This window comes from Scylla paramamosain, chromosome 20 (genome assembly GCF_035594125.1).
Source record: "Scylla paramamosain isolate STU-SP2022 chromosome 20, ASM3559412v1, whole genome shotgun sequence".
Lineage (NCBI taxonomy): Eukaryota > Metazoa > Arthropoda > Malacostraca > Decapoda > Portunidae > Scylla > Scylla paramamosain.
This window is the reverse complement of record NC_087170.1, coordinates 13,458,995-13,468,994: the sequence shown is the minus strand read 5'-3', so window position 1 is coordinate 13,468,994 and position 10,000 is coordinate 13,458,995. Positions and strand designations below refer to the sequence as shown.

General features: G+C 43.3%; 2 long non-coding RNA genes across 2 annotated transcripts in view; both read left to right on the top strand.

The window, feature by feature from the left end:
* The window catches only part of LOC135110754 (uncharacterized), a 4,674-nt gene extending 1,185 nt beyond the window's left edge, over positions 1 to 3,489 (top strand). Inside the window, exons 2-3 of the long non-coding RNA XR_010273406.1 lie at positions 2,289 to 2,613; positions 3,314 to 3,489. This is a non-coding gene — a long non-coding RNA (uncharacterized LOC135110754). The remainder of the gene's footprint in view (positions 1 to 2,288; positions 2,614 to 3,313) is intronic.
* A 4,109-nt stretch (positions 3,490 to 7,598) lies between these two features.
* Positions 7,599 to 10,000, top strand: part of LOC135110366 (uncharacterized) — a 2,498-nt gene continuing 96 nt past the window's right edge. The window contains exons 1-2 of the long non-coding RNA XR_010273219.1: positions 7,599 to 9,252; positions 9,873 to 10,000. The exon at positions 9,873 to 10,000 is cut by the window's right edge and continues 96 nt beyond it. This is a non-coding gene — a long non-coding RNA (uncharacterized LOC135110366). The remainder of the gene's footprint in view (positions 9,253 to 9,872) is intronic.

Below are 10,000 nucleotides of genomic sequence, written 5' to 3'. Positions count from 1 at the left end.
TGTTTTCTTTTCCTTCTTTCATGTTTTCTTTCTTTTCTTTATTTATTTATCTTTTTTTGGCAATTGCTTACTTTACGTTCCAAAGCATTATTTTCTTCCCATTTTTCTTTTCTTTCCTAATAATTTTTTTTCGGTGGTAATCGCTTCCTTAACATTCCAAAAGTTAGCGTTGTTTCTTTTTTCCTTTTTCTTTTCTATCTTTATTGATCATTTGTCAAGGTAATTATTTTCTTAACGTGTCAAAAGCAGAAGGAAGGAAGGAAGGAAGGAAGGAAGGAAGGAAGGAAGGAAGCCCTGTACTCCTTGTTAATTGGTCAAGGCGAGACTCGTGCCCGAAAGATTCAGTTTCTGTGTTTAAACTGAAAGGCAAGAAGAGACAAGACGAGAGAGAGAGAGAGAGAGAGAGAGAGAGAGAGAGAGAGAGAGAGAGAGAGAGAGAGAGAGAGAGAGAGAGAGAGAGAGAGAGAGAGAGAGAGAGAAGGAGAAAAAGTGAACAAATAGAAAGGTTCAGGATTGTTTCTGGCTCATCATCATTGCCCTGTTTTCCTTTTCCCTTCTTTTCTTTTCTTTCTCAGTCTTTGGTCTCTTTGTCTCTTGTTTATTTAAGTTAAGGTGATTTGATTTTTTTTTCTTTTTCCTCCTTTTTTTTGTATTTTTGTTATTCTTTTTGATAGCTAGTTGTGGTTTTTAGTTATGTTCTCTCTCTCTTTCTCTCTCTCTCTCTCTCTCTCTCTCTCTCTCTCTCTCTCTCTCTCTCTCTCTCTCTCTCTCTCTCTCTCTCTCTCTCTCTCTCTCTCTCTCTCTCTCTCTTCCACCTCGTCATTATTCAAACTCTTCATCATCATCCTCTCTTCCCCCCTCTCCCTCCTCCTCTTCCCTTTTTCTTTCCTTCTGCCCCCTCACCTACATTTTTACCTCTGTCCTTCACTGCCTTGTTGACACCAGCCCTCTTCCTCACTCTCCCTAACTCTCTCTCACCTCTCTCCCACTCTGTCTCCCTCTCACGTTTGTCTCTCATGCATAATTCCTTGACCTGCCTTCACTTAACCTCCACCACCACCACTACCTCTCTCCTCCTCCTCCTCCTCCTCCTCCTCCTCCTCCTTTTCACGCCACATCACTAATCCTCGACCTTCCCTATCACTCTCCCTTCTTCTTCTACCTCTTCCCTCCCTTTCCCTCCCTTCCCTTCCCTTTGCCTGGCCATTTATCTCACTTTCCCCCTTTCATCTTGCCCCAATATTTTCTTTCTTCCCTTTTGTCTCCTTTATGTACTTTTCTACTTTCCCCTTTTCCCCCCATTTTCCTTTTACTGTCATTCTCATTTTCATTCTTTTTTTTTTTGTACCTGTTTCTTTCCCCCGTCTTGTTTTCTTCTTCGCTTTTTTTTTTCTGTGCATTCATCTTTTAATACTTCTCTTATTTATCTCGTTTCCCTCTCTAAATAAATTTTTTCTCCCTATCCTTTCTTCTTTTCCTCGCTTTTTTTTTATGTTCCCTCGATAATCTTTCTCTTATTTCCCTAGTTTCCCTCGTTGAATACCTCCCTTTTTTTTTTTTTTTTGTCTTCTTTCTCTCTTCTCCTCCCATCTCTAATTTTGGATAACCCTTTTGGCTCTACTCGTTATGAATTGCCACCTTTAGCCGAGGGAACCCTACTAGTCACGTAAACAGTCTTTGCAAATAATCCTGGTGAGTGAAGGGATAACGTACTGGCTAGGATCTTCTGCTGGGATGGCCTGGGATGGACGTGAAGCCAGCAGAGAAGAGGGGGAGGTTGGATGGAGGGAAGGAATAGTGGAATAGACTGATGATGATGATGATTAGGAGGAAGAGGAGGTGGAGGTGGTGGATGGTGATTACTACTTTTGCCTCACTTTCCTCTCTCTCTCTCTCTCTCTCCTCTCTCTCTCTCTCTCTCTCTCTCTCTCTCTCTCTCTCTCTCTCTCTCTCTCTCTCTCTCTCTTACTCTCGCATCATTTTCTCACTTCCTCATCCCTTTTACTCCCACTTCCTCGATTCTCTCACTTCCTCACTCCTTGTACCCTCACTTCCTCTCCCTCTTATTCTCCCATCACTTCCTCACTCCCTCTCTCTTCCTCTCCCCTCACTTCACTTCCTCTCCCCTTACTCTCCCCTCATTTCTTCACTTACTCTCCCCTCACTACCTCACTCTTCCCGTTAATCTCCCCCTCACTTACCATCCCCATCATATCTTCAGTTCCTCTCCCACCTACCCTCACTTCGCACCCATTACTCTCCCCTCACTCACCTACTCTCCCACGCAGCGCTTCACTGTCCTGTTCCTGGTGGTGGTGGCGGTGATGGTGGCGGGCGCTGGTGGGGGCGGATCCCAACCCCGGAAAAGGACGCCGCAGGGGGAAAAACCGCTACCAATATGTTTACGTGCCTGTCCACGTGCCCGTACACCACCACTCCGTCAAGCACGTGCACCCATGGCTACGGGTACGGACACGGCAAAGGCTACGGACACGGCGGAGGGCTACGGACACTCTGGTGGATACGGGCACGGACCATGGAGGTGGATATGGGCACAGTAGCGGCGGGGTACGGACACAGCGGCGGTGGATATGGTGGATATGGGCACTGAGGGTACGGTGATTTTAATTTTTTTAGTGATTTTTTTTTTTCTTTTTTTACTTTTTATTGTTTTTTGTTGTAGTTGTTTATTTGTTTGCCTGTTGTTTTTATTGTTTTGTTTATCTTTTTTTTGTACTTTTTATTGTTTACGGATTTTAGTTATCTATGTATCTTTATTATCAGTTTATCGTTATTGTTCCTGTTATTATTGTTATTAGCTTTCATTTGTTATTATTTCATTTATTCCTTCATGTATCTATTCATTTATTAACCTACTTATTTATTTCATTTTCCATTTATTTACTAATCTGCTACCTTATCTTTTTTTTTATATATATATATATATTTTCAATGTCACCATATTGCTTATACCTTCAGTCAAATTATCTTACGAATAAGGATTGTTTTCATACTCATTCTTCTTATTCCTTTCATATTTCAAGGTCTGTGTAATGATACTCTCATATTTGCATACTTATTTTTTCTCTCATGTTTTACCCTGTTTATTTATGTATGCTTTGTTAAACCTTACAGTGTATTTAAACCTATTTTTTTTCCACCTCCTCCTCCTCCTCCTCCTCCTCCTCCTTCTACTACTACTACTACTACTACTACTACTACTACTACTACTACTACTACTACTACTGCTACTATTGATTTTTCTTCTTTTCCTCCTTATTTTTCGTACAACTCACAAATCTTTCCTTTTCAGTTACCTGGGACAAGGTGAAGAGTGAACAATGAAGGCCTTGGGTGTGTGTGTGTGTGCTGTGCGTGTGTGTGTGTGTGTGTGTGTGTTTGTGTGTACATTTAAGTATCGAAGTAGCTGTAGCAATTATATGAAGTAATGTTGAGATTCTTGATAATAAAAAGTTGTTGATCAGTAAAGAATTGTTTGATTTGTTCTGTATTAGTCCTCCTTGTTGCTGCTCCTTTTCTTTATTTTCCTCCTTTCTCCTTCTTTTCTTTCTCCGTTGTGCTATTGGTTTTCTTTCTTCTTCTTCTTCTTTCTCTTTCTTCCTTTCTTTGTTGGTGGATTTTATTATGTTTTTTTTCCTTCTTTTATATTCCTATTTTTCTTTTGTATGTCATTTGCTTTCTTTTCTCTCCCTTCTTTCTTCCCTCCTTCGTTCGTTTGTTTGTTTCTTTTTTTCTTTCTTCCATTCTTCCATACTTCCTTCCATTCTCTCTCTCTCTCTCTCTCTCTCTCTCTCTCTCTCTCTCTCTCTCTCTCTCTCCTCTCTCTCTCTCTCTCTCTCTCTCTCTCTCTCTCTCTCTCTCTCTCTCTCTCCTTCCTTTCTTTTCCTTTAGATATTTTTTGCTCCGTTTTTTTCTGGTGGTGGTGGCAGGTAGTGATGATGGGTGGTGATGGGTGATAGTAGTCTGGTGATGGTAGTGATAGGTAGTTTTAGCAGTGATAGTGATAGTGGTGGTGGTGGGTGGTGGTAGTGGTGGTGGTGGTGGTGGCGGTGTTTGTGCGGCTAATGCGGCTGCTGGTTCTGTTGTTGGTGGTGATGACGGTAATGTTGGTGATGGTGATTGGGCGGTTTTGGGTCTTTTCTTTTCTTTTTTTCTTGTATTCCCTATCCTCTTTTTGTATTCTCCTATTCTGCCTTTATTGTTGTGCTGGGGGTGGTGGTGGTGGTGGTGGTGGTGGGTGATTGTGGTTTTGGTGATAGTAGGAGTAAGAGTAGTAGTAGCGGTGGTGATGGTGGTGGTGGTGGTGGTGGTGGTAGTGGTGGTGTTCCTTTCTCAATCTTCTAATCTTAGTGTTAATACAAATACAAAATATACTGTATCTATATATTTTTTTTCCTTTTTTTTTTTTACTGTAATTTCGTCTATATTTTTAACAGTAACTATCTTAACCTAATTAAATTTTTGTAGGAAACTTGCAAGATCTGAAAAAAAAATAAAAATGAATAACTTTTCTCCCTTTCACGCTCCCCCATCACCCCCCCCTTTCCCTTTCCCTCCCTCCCTCCCTCCCTCCCTCACTCCGTCCCCTCCTTTCTCTCTCCACTTCCCTTTCTCTTACATTTTTAGTGCCTCTCTCTCTCTCTCTCTCTCTCTCTCTCTCTCTCTCTCTCTCTCTCTCTCTCTCTCTCTCTCTCTTCTCTCTCTCTCTCTCTCTCTCTTCCTTTTCCTTATCCAATTTCCCTATTTTTTCTTCATTTTCCTCTTTGTCTTCTTCCCCCTTTATTCCTGTTTTCTTTTCTTCATATTTCTCATTTCCTTTAGTACTTTCATTTACATTTCATCCCCCCAGAGAATTACCTTCCACTCCCTCGCTTCTTTTTCCCTCTTACCTCTTTTTTCCCTCTCCTACTTTCTTACAAAAATCCCTCCCTTTTTTATTAATTTACCCCCTTTTCTTTCCCTTTCCCTCCCTTCCCTCTCCCTTCCCTCTGTTTTTCCTCTCTTTTCTTCAGTTAAATTTCTTTCCAGGGAACAAACTTTTTTTTTTTTTCATTGGTCACGTTTATCTCTCCTCATAGTGAAGGTAGCTAGGAGGAGGAGGAGAAGGAGGAGGAGGAGGAGGAGGAGGACAGTATATGCGTTAAATAAGAAGGGATCAAGGAGGACGATGATAATGACAAGGAGAAGGAGGAGGAAGAGGAGAGGAGGAGGAGGAAGAAGAAGAAAAGAAGAAGAAGAAGAAGAAGAAGAAGAAGAAGAAGAGAACAAGTCTTTAAAAGAAGATGAGATAAATGCATGAATAGAAACCATTATCATCATCATCACCACCATCACCACTACCACCACCCACTACCATCACCATCACCATTACACACCACTATCACCATCATCAACACTTCCGTCATCATCCATGCAAGACAAAGGTTAACCACCCATGCAGTTCGTGTCACGCTAAAAAGAAACCCTTGCATGAACGATCGACAGTGGGAAAGAGAGAGACGGAGGGATGGCACCGCGTCAGAATTGCAAGGTATGGGAGGAAGATGAGGAAGGGAGAGAAGAGGAAGATGCAAGGGAGAGAAACACTCGTACATGGCGCCAACCAGTCACCCAAGGGAAACGTCAAAAGGAGATAGTGGAGAAACATTAGCAACATTTTAGTACCGTCATTAACACCTTTTTATGACTCAAGGTCGTATTAAAAACCACTGCTCTCCTATCACAGATATCTAACAAAGCCACAGAGATGCTTAGCCGAGTTCTCAAGCGTGTTTCTCCAGTTGATAATGTAGAAATATTGTTAATCTGTCACTGGAACCGTCAAAAAAACACGCTTAGAAACCCGTGTCACTTTAACTAGAGGTTTTAAAGGTAGATATGTAGACAGACGTGTTTCATAATATAGTTCTCAGCATTGAGCGCGACATGACACGGGCGAATGGCAACCTGACCCGTGGGAACCTTTTCGATTGTTCCTGTGTCTCAGTGCATCTAAATTTGGGATGTTTCAATATTGATTAATAATTGTTTTTTCCGTTAGGTTATAGGTCAGCGGTATTTAAAGATCAGCAAGAAGGAGAAGGAGGATGATGATGAGGAGGAGAAGGGGAGGAGTAAAAGGAGGTGGAGGAAAAATAAAATGAGCAAGTAGGAAAGAGACAAGAAAGAAGACAAGATGGAAGAGAACGAGTCAGAGGAGGAGGAACAGGAAGAAGAGGTGGAGGAGATAAGGGAAGACAAGGAGGAGGAGGAGGAGGAGAAGGAAAAGTAAAATGAGCAAATAGAAAATGGAGAAACAAGAAAAGAAGATAGAATGCTGAAAGTGAGAGAAGGAAAGAAAAGACGAGGAGGAGAGAAGAAGGAAGAAAGGGAAAAATAGATAATAATGAAACTAGACGCATCATTTTCACTGGAAACTCGACAATCATGTGCAGTCACGTCATTTTCAGATGAAGGAAAGAGAATAAGAAAAGAAGAAGATACGCAAAGAGGAAAGTAAAGTAGGAAGAGAGAAGAGGAAGAAGAGGGAAGGAAGAATTAGCAACAGCACCACTCTTCCATTAAGAAAAGAGAAGGTGAAGAGTAAAAAGTGGGTAGAAGAGGAGGAGGAGGAGGAGGAGGAGGAGGAGGAGGAGGAGACAGCCGGTTGTTATGACTTGTATAAAGTGAATAGTAAAAATATTATTCATTTTTTACACCTGCATCTATCCGTACCTTATCTTACCTGAGGAATTGACAATGCGGGTGAGGAAACTAATTAACGTGATCACCTGTCCGGCCACACCTTCGTCTTCTGTACAAGGAGGAAGCAGAACAAGAAGAAGAAGAGAAGAAGAAGAAGAAAAGAAGAGAAAATAGAGCAAAAAAAGTACAAAAAAAAATCTTATGTGATGTTTTTTTATTTTTTTTTATTGGGGAGATTATGAGAGTCAAGTAGCTGAAGTAAGCATAAAGTAGGTCTTAGTGTGTGTGTGTGTGTGTGTGTGTGTGTGTGTGTGTGTGTTGTGTGTGTGTGTGTGTGTGTGTGTGTGTGTGTGTGTGTGTGTGTGTGTGTATGTTGTGTGTGTGTGTGTGTGTGTGTGTGTGTGTGTGTGTGTGTGTGTGTGTGTGTGTGTGTGTGTGTGTGTCTTACTCTTACTTTTTATTCTTTTTTTTTCTTTCTTTTCTTTTTCTTTATTTTTAAGGTTAAGGAAGATCAATTTAAGTAAGTCTTTTCTCTTCCTTCTTTTTTCTTTCCATTGTCCTTTCTGTCAGTCTATCTGTCTATCTATCTATTTATCTCTCTATCACCCGATCTATCTATACATCTACCTATCTATCTATCTACGTATATACCAGTCTTTCTATCTATCTATCTTTCCTCACGTTCTCCTTTATAGAAGTAACGAAAGACAGTATATTTCAAAATCACTCTTTCCCTCCCATTCCTCCCTTCCACCTTTCCCTCCTTCGTCAGTAGTAGGTTAGTTCAACATGAGCGGGGCGTGTCACCTGTCCGGAAGTAAAGCTTGGGTGATGACTTCCTTGACCCTGGGGCTGGGAGGGGGCCGCGGGGGGGAGGTAGCAGGTCAGGTGAATGTGTCTGAGCAGCAGCAGGAGGAGGAGGAGGAGGAGGAGGAGGCAGCGGCGAGGTGAGAGGCACATTTCGGGGTCTATATATACCGGGAGGAGGCAGCTTGTGGCATTGTCTTGTGAAGTGAGAGCTGCTGCGAAGATGGTGAGCCGAGTAACTTGCTTTAACTCGCTCTCTCTCTCTCTCTCTCTCTCTCTCCTCTCTCTCTCTCTCTCTCTCTCTCTCTCTCTCTCTCTCTCTCTCTCTCTCATACTTTTGCTTTCTGTGGTTATTTTTGGTTCGCCGTGTGCTACTTTCGTTTTTGTTTTCTTTCTGCTCTCTTTCCCTCCTTGTCTCTTTCTCTTTCTCTTTCTGACTTTCCTGTTTTGTTTGCTCTCTTTTCTGTTTTGTGTTTCTCTGTCTGTTTTCTATCTGTTTTTCTTTGTTCTTTCTGGTGTATCTGTCTTTTTAATTATGAGATTTTCAGTTTGGAAACGCTTCTATTTCTTTCTCATTTCTTCTTCCTGTCCGTCTTTCCAAATTTTTATCTTTCCATCTCTTATCTTTTTATCTCTTCCATGCACATTCCGCCATCCACTTCTCTTTTCCATTTTGTTCTTTCTCCCTTTCCCTTTTTCCCTGTTTTACCTGATTCTTCTTCCTTTTTATCTTTCCCCCTCCCTCTCCCTCCCTCCCCGCACCACTAAAGACTTGCATCTCTCGTGTTTCTACATCTCATCATTACCGCTAGGGATTCTCTCCCTCCCCAACACCTCCACTGCGTCATGGCAGGCATTCTGTAACGCCTCTCCTCACTCTTTTTTTTTTTTCCTTTCTTCTCTCAATGAACAAACCTGCCATGCCCCTCTCTCCAACCTGATCCACTCTCCCTCACTCCCTTACTCTCCCTTCCCCCTGCCCCTCACACCTGGCTCTCCTCACATTCACTACCTCATCTCTTTCATTCCCTCTCTCTTTCAACTCTCATTTCCTTTCCACTTTCTCCATGTTACTCCTCCAGCACCAACCCTCATTCCTCCCTCCCTCCTCGCAGCGCGCGGGCAGCACTGGTCCTCTTGGCGCTGGTGGCGGCGGCGGTCGCCACCCCCGGGCTTTAAGGGCTTCGGGGGGCGGCGGCAAGAAGGGCGGTGGCGGAGGATCTCGCTACCACTACGTGTACGTGCCCCGTGCACGTGCCCGTGCACCACCAGCACACCATCAAGTACGTGGGTGGATATGGCGGCGGCGGCGGCGGCTATGGTGGTGGCGGCCATGGCGGCGGCGGATATGGCGGCGGTGGATTTGGCGGCGGCGGCGGCGGCGGCTATGGCGGTGGTGGATTCGGCGGCGGCCCACGGAGGCGGCGGCTATGGTGGTGGTGGATTCGGTGGTGGCCATGGCGGTGGTGGATTCGGTGGCGGCCATGGCGGCGGCGGTTATGGCGGAGGTGGACATGGCGGCTTCGGCGGCGGTGGATTTGGCGGAGGCGGCTATGGTGGTGGCGGTCATGGCGGCGGCGGCGGCGGCGGCTATGGCGGCGGTGGACATGGTGGCTTCGGCGGGCGGTGGACATGGCGGTTTTGGCGGCGGCGGGCGGCGGGTTATGACATTGGCGGCCACGGTGGCCGGTGGCGGTGGATACGGAGGTGGAGGCAGCTCTTACAGTGGATACCATTGAGGTGAGTTATCTCTCTCTCTCTCTTCTTGGAATAGGATATCGGGAAGTCCTAGGCACTTTTATTTTTAACTCTTATACTTAACACATCTTAACGTATTTTTTTTTTTTTACTATATTCACTGTCTCCTCTACTGTGTATATCAATCTTACAATTATTATCATTCGTTTTTTTTTTTTTTTTATTTGCAATTTTCTCTGTATGTTGATCTCTTTCTTTTTGTCGTTTTCATCACTTTTCATTTAATTTCGTCATGTGTACTTCGCGTTTCAGTTCTCATTTAGTTGCAATTCAGTTCTTTTTTTTTTTTTACATCTTGCTTTTAGTTTCATTCTCTATTAAGTCATTACTGGCATTAAAAGTAGTTGAAGTAGAAGTGGTAGTAGTAGTAGTAGTGGTGGTGGTAGTAGTAGTAGGTAGTAGTAGTAGTAAGTAGTAGTAGCAGTAGTAGTAGTAGTAATACCAGTGGCAAAAGCAAAATTACTATCATTATTCTTTAAAAGTACCTGTTTCTAAGGAGTTCTCTCAACATTGCATCCTTCTAAAAAATTTCTTAAAATTTTGTTCCTGAAAACATTTTATTTGTGACTTAATTAATCTTTCTTCTTTTTCTTATTGCAGAGAGTGCGCGAGAGACTAAGTCATTCCTCTCACTCCCTCTCCCCTTCCTCTCTTTCTCTACCTCCCTCCGTACCTGCCCCCGCCCCTCCCTTCACCTCCCTGCCCACCCCCCTCCCTCACCTGTTTGTTA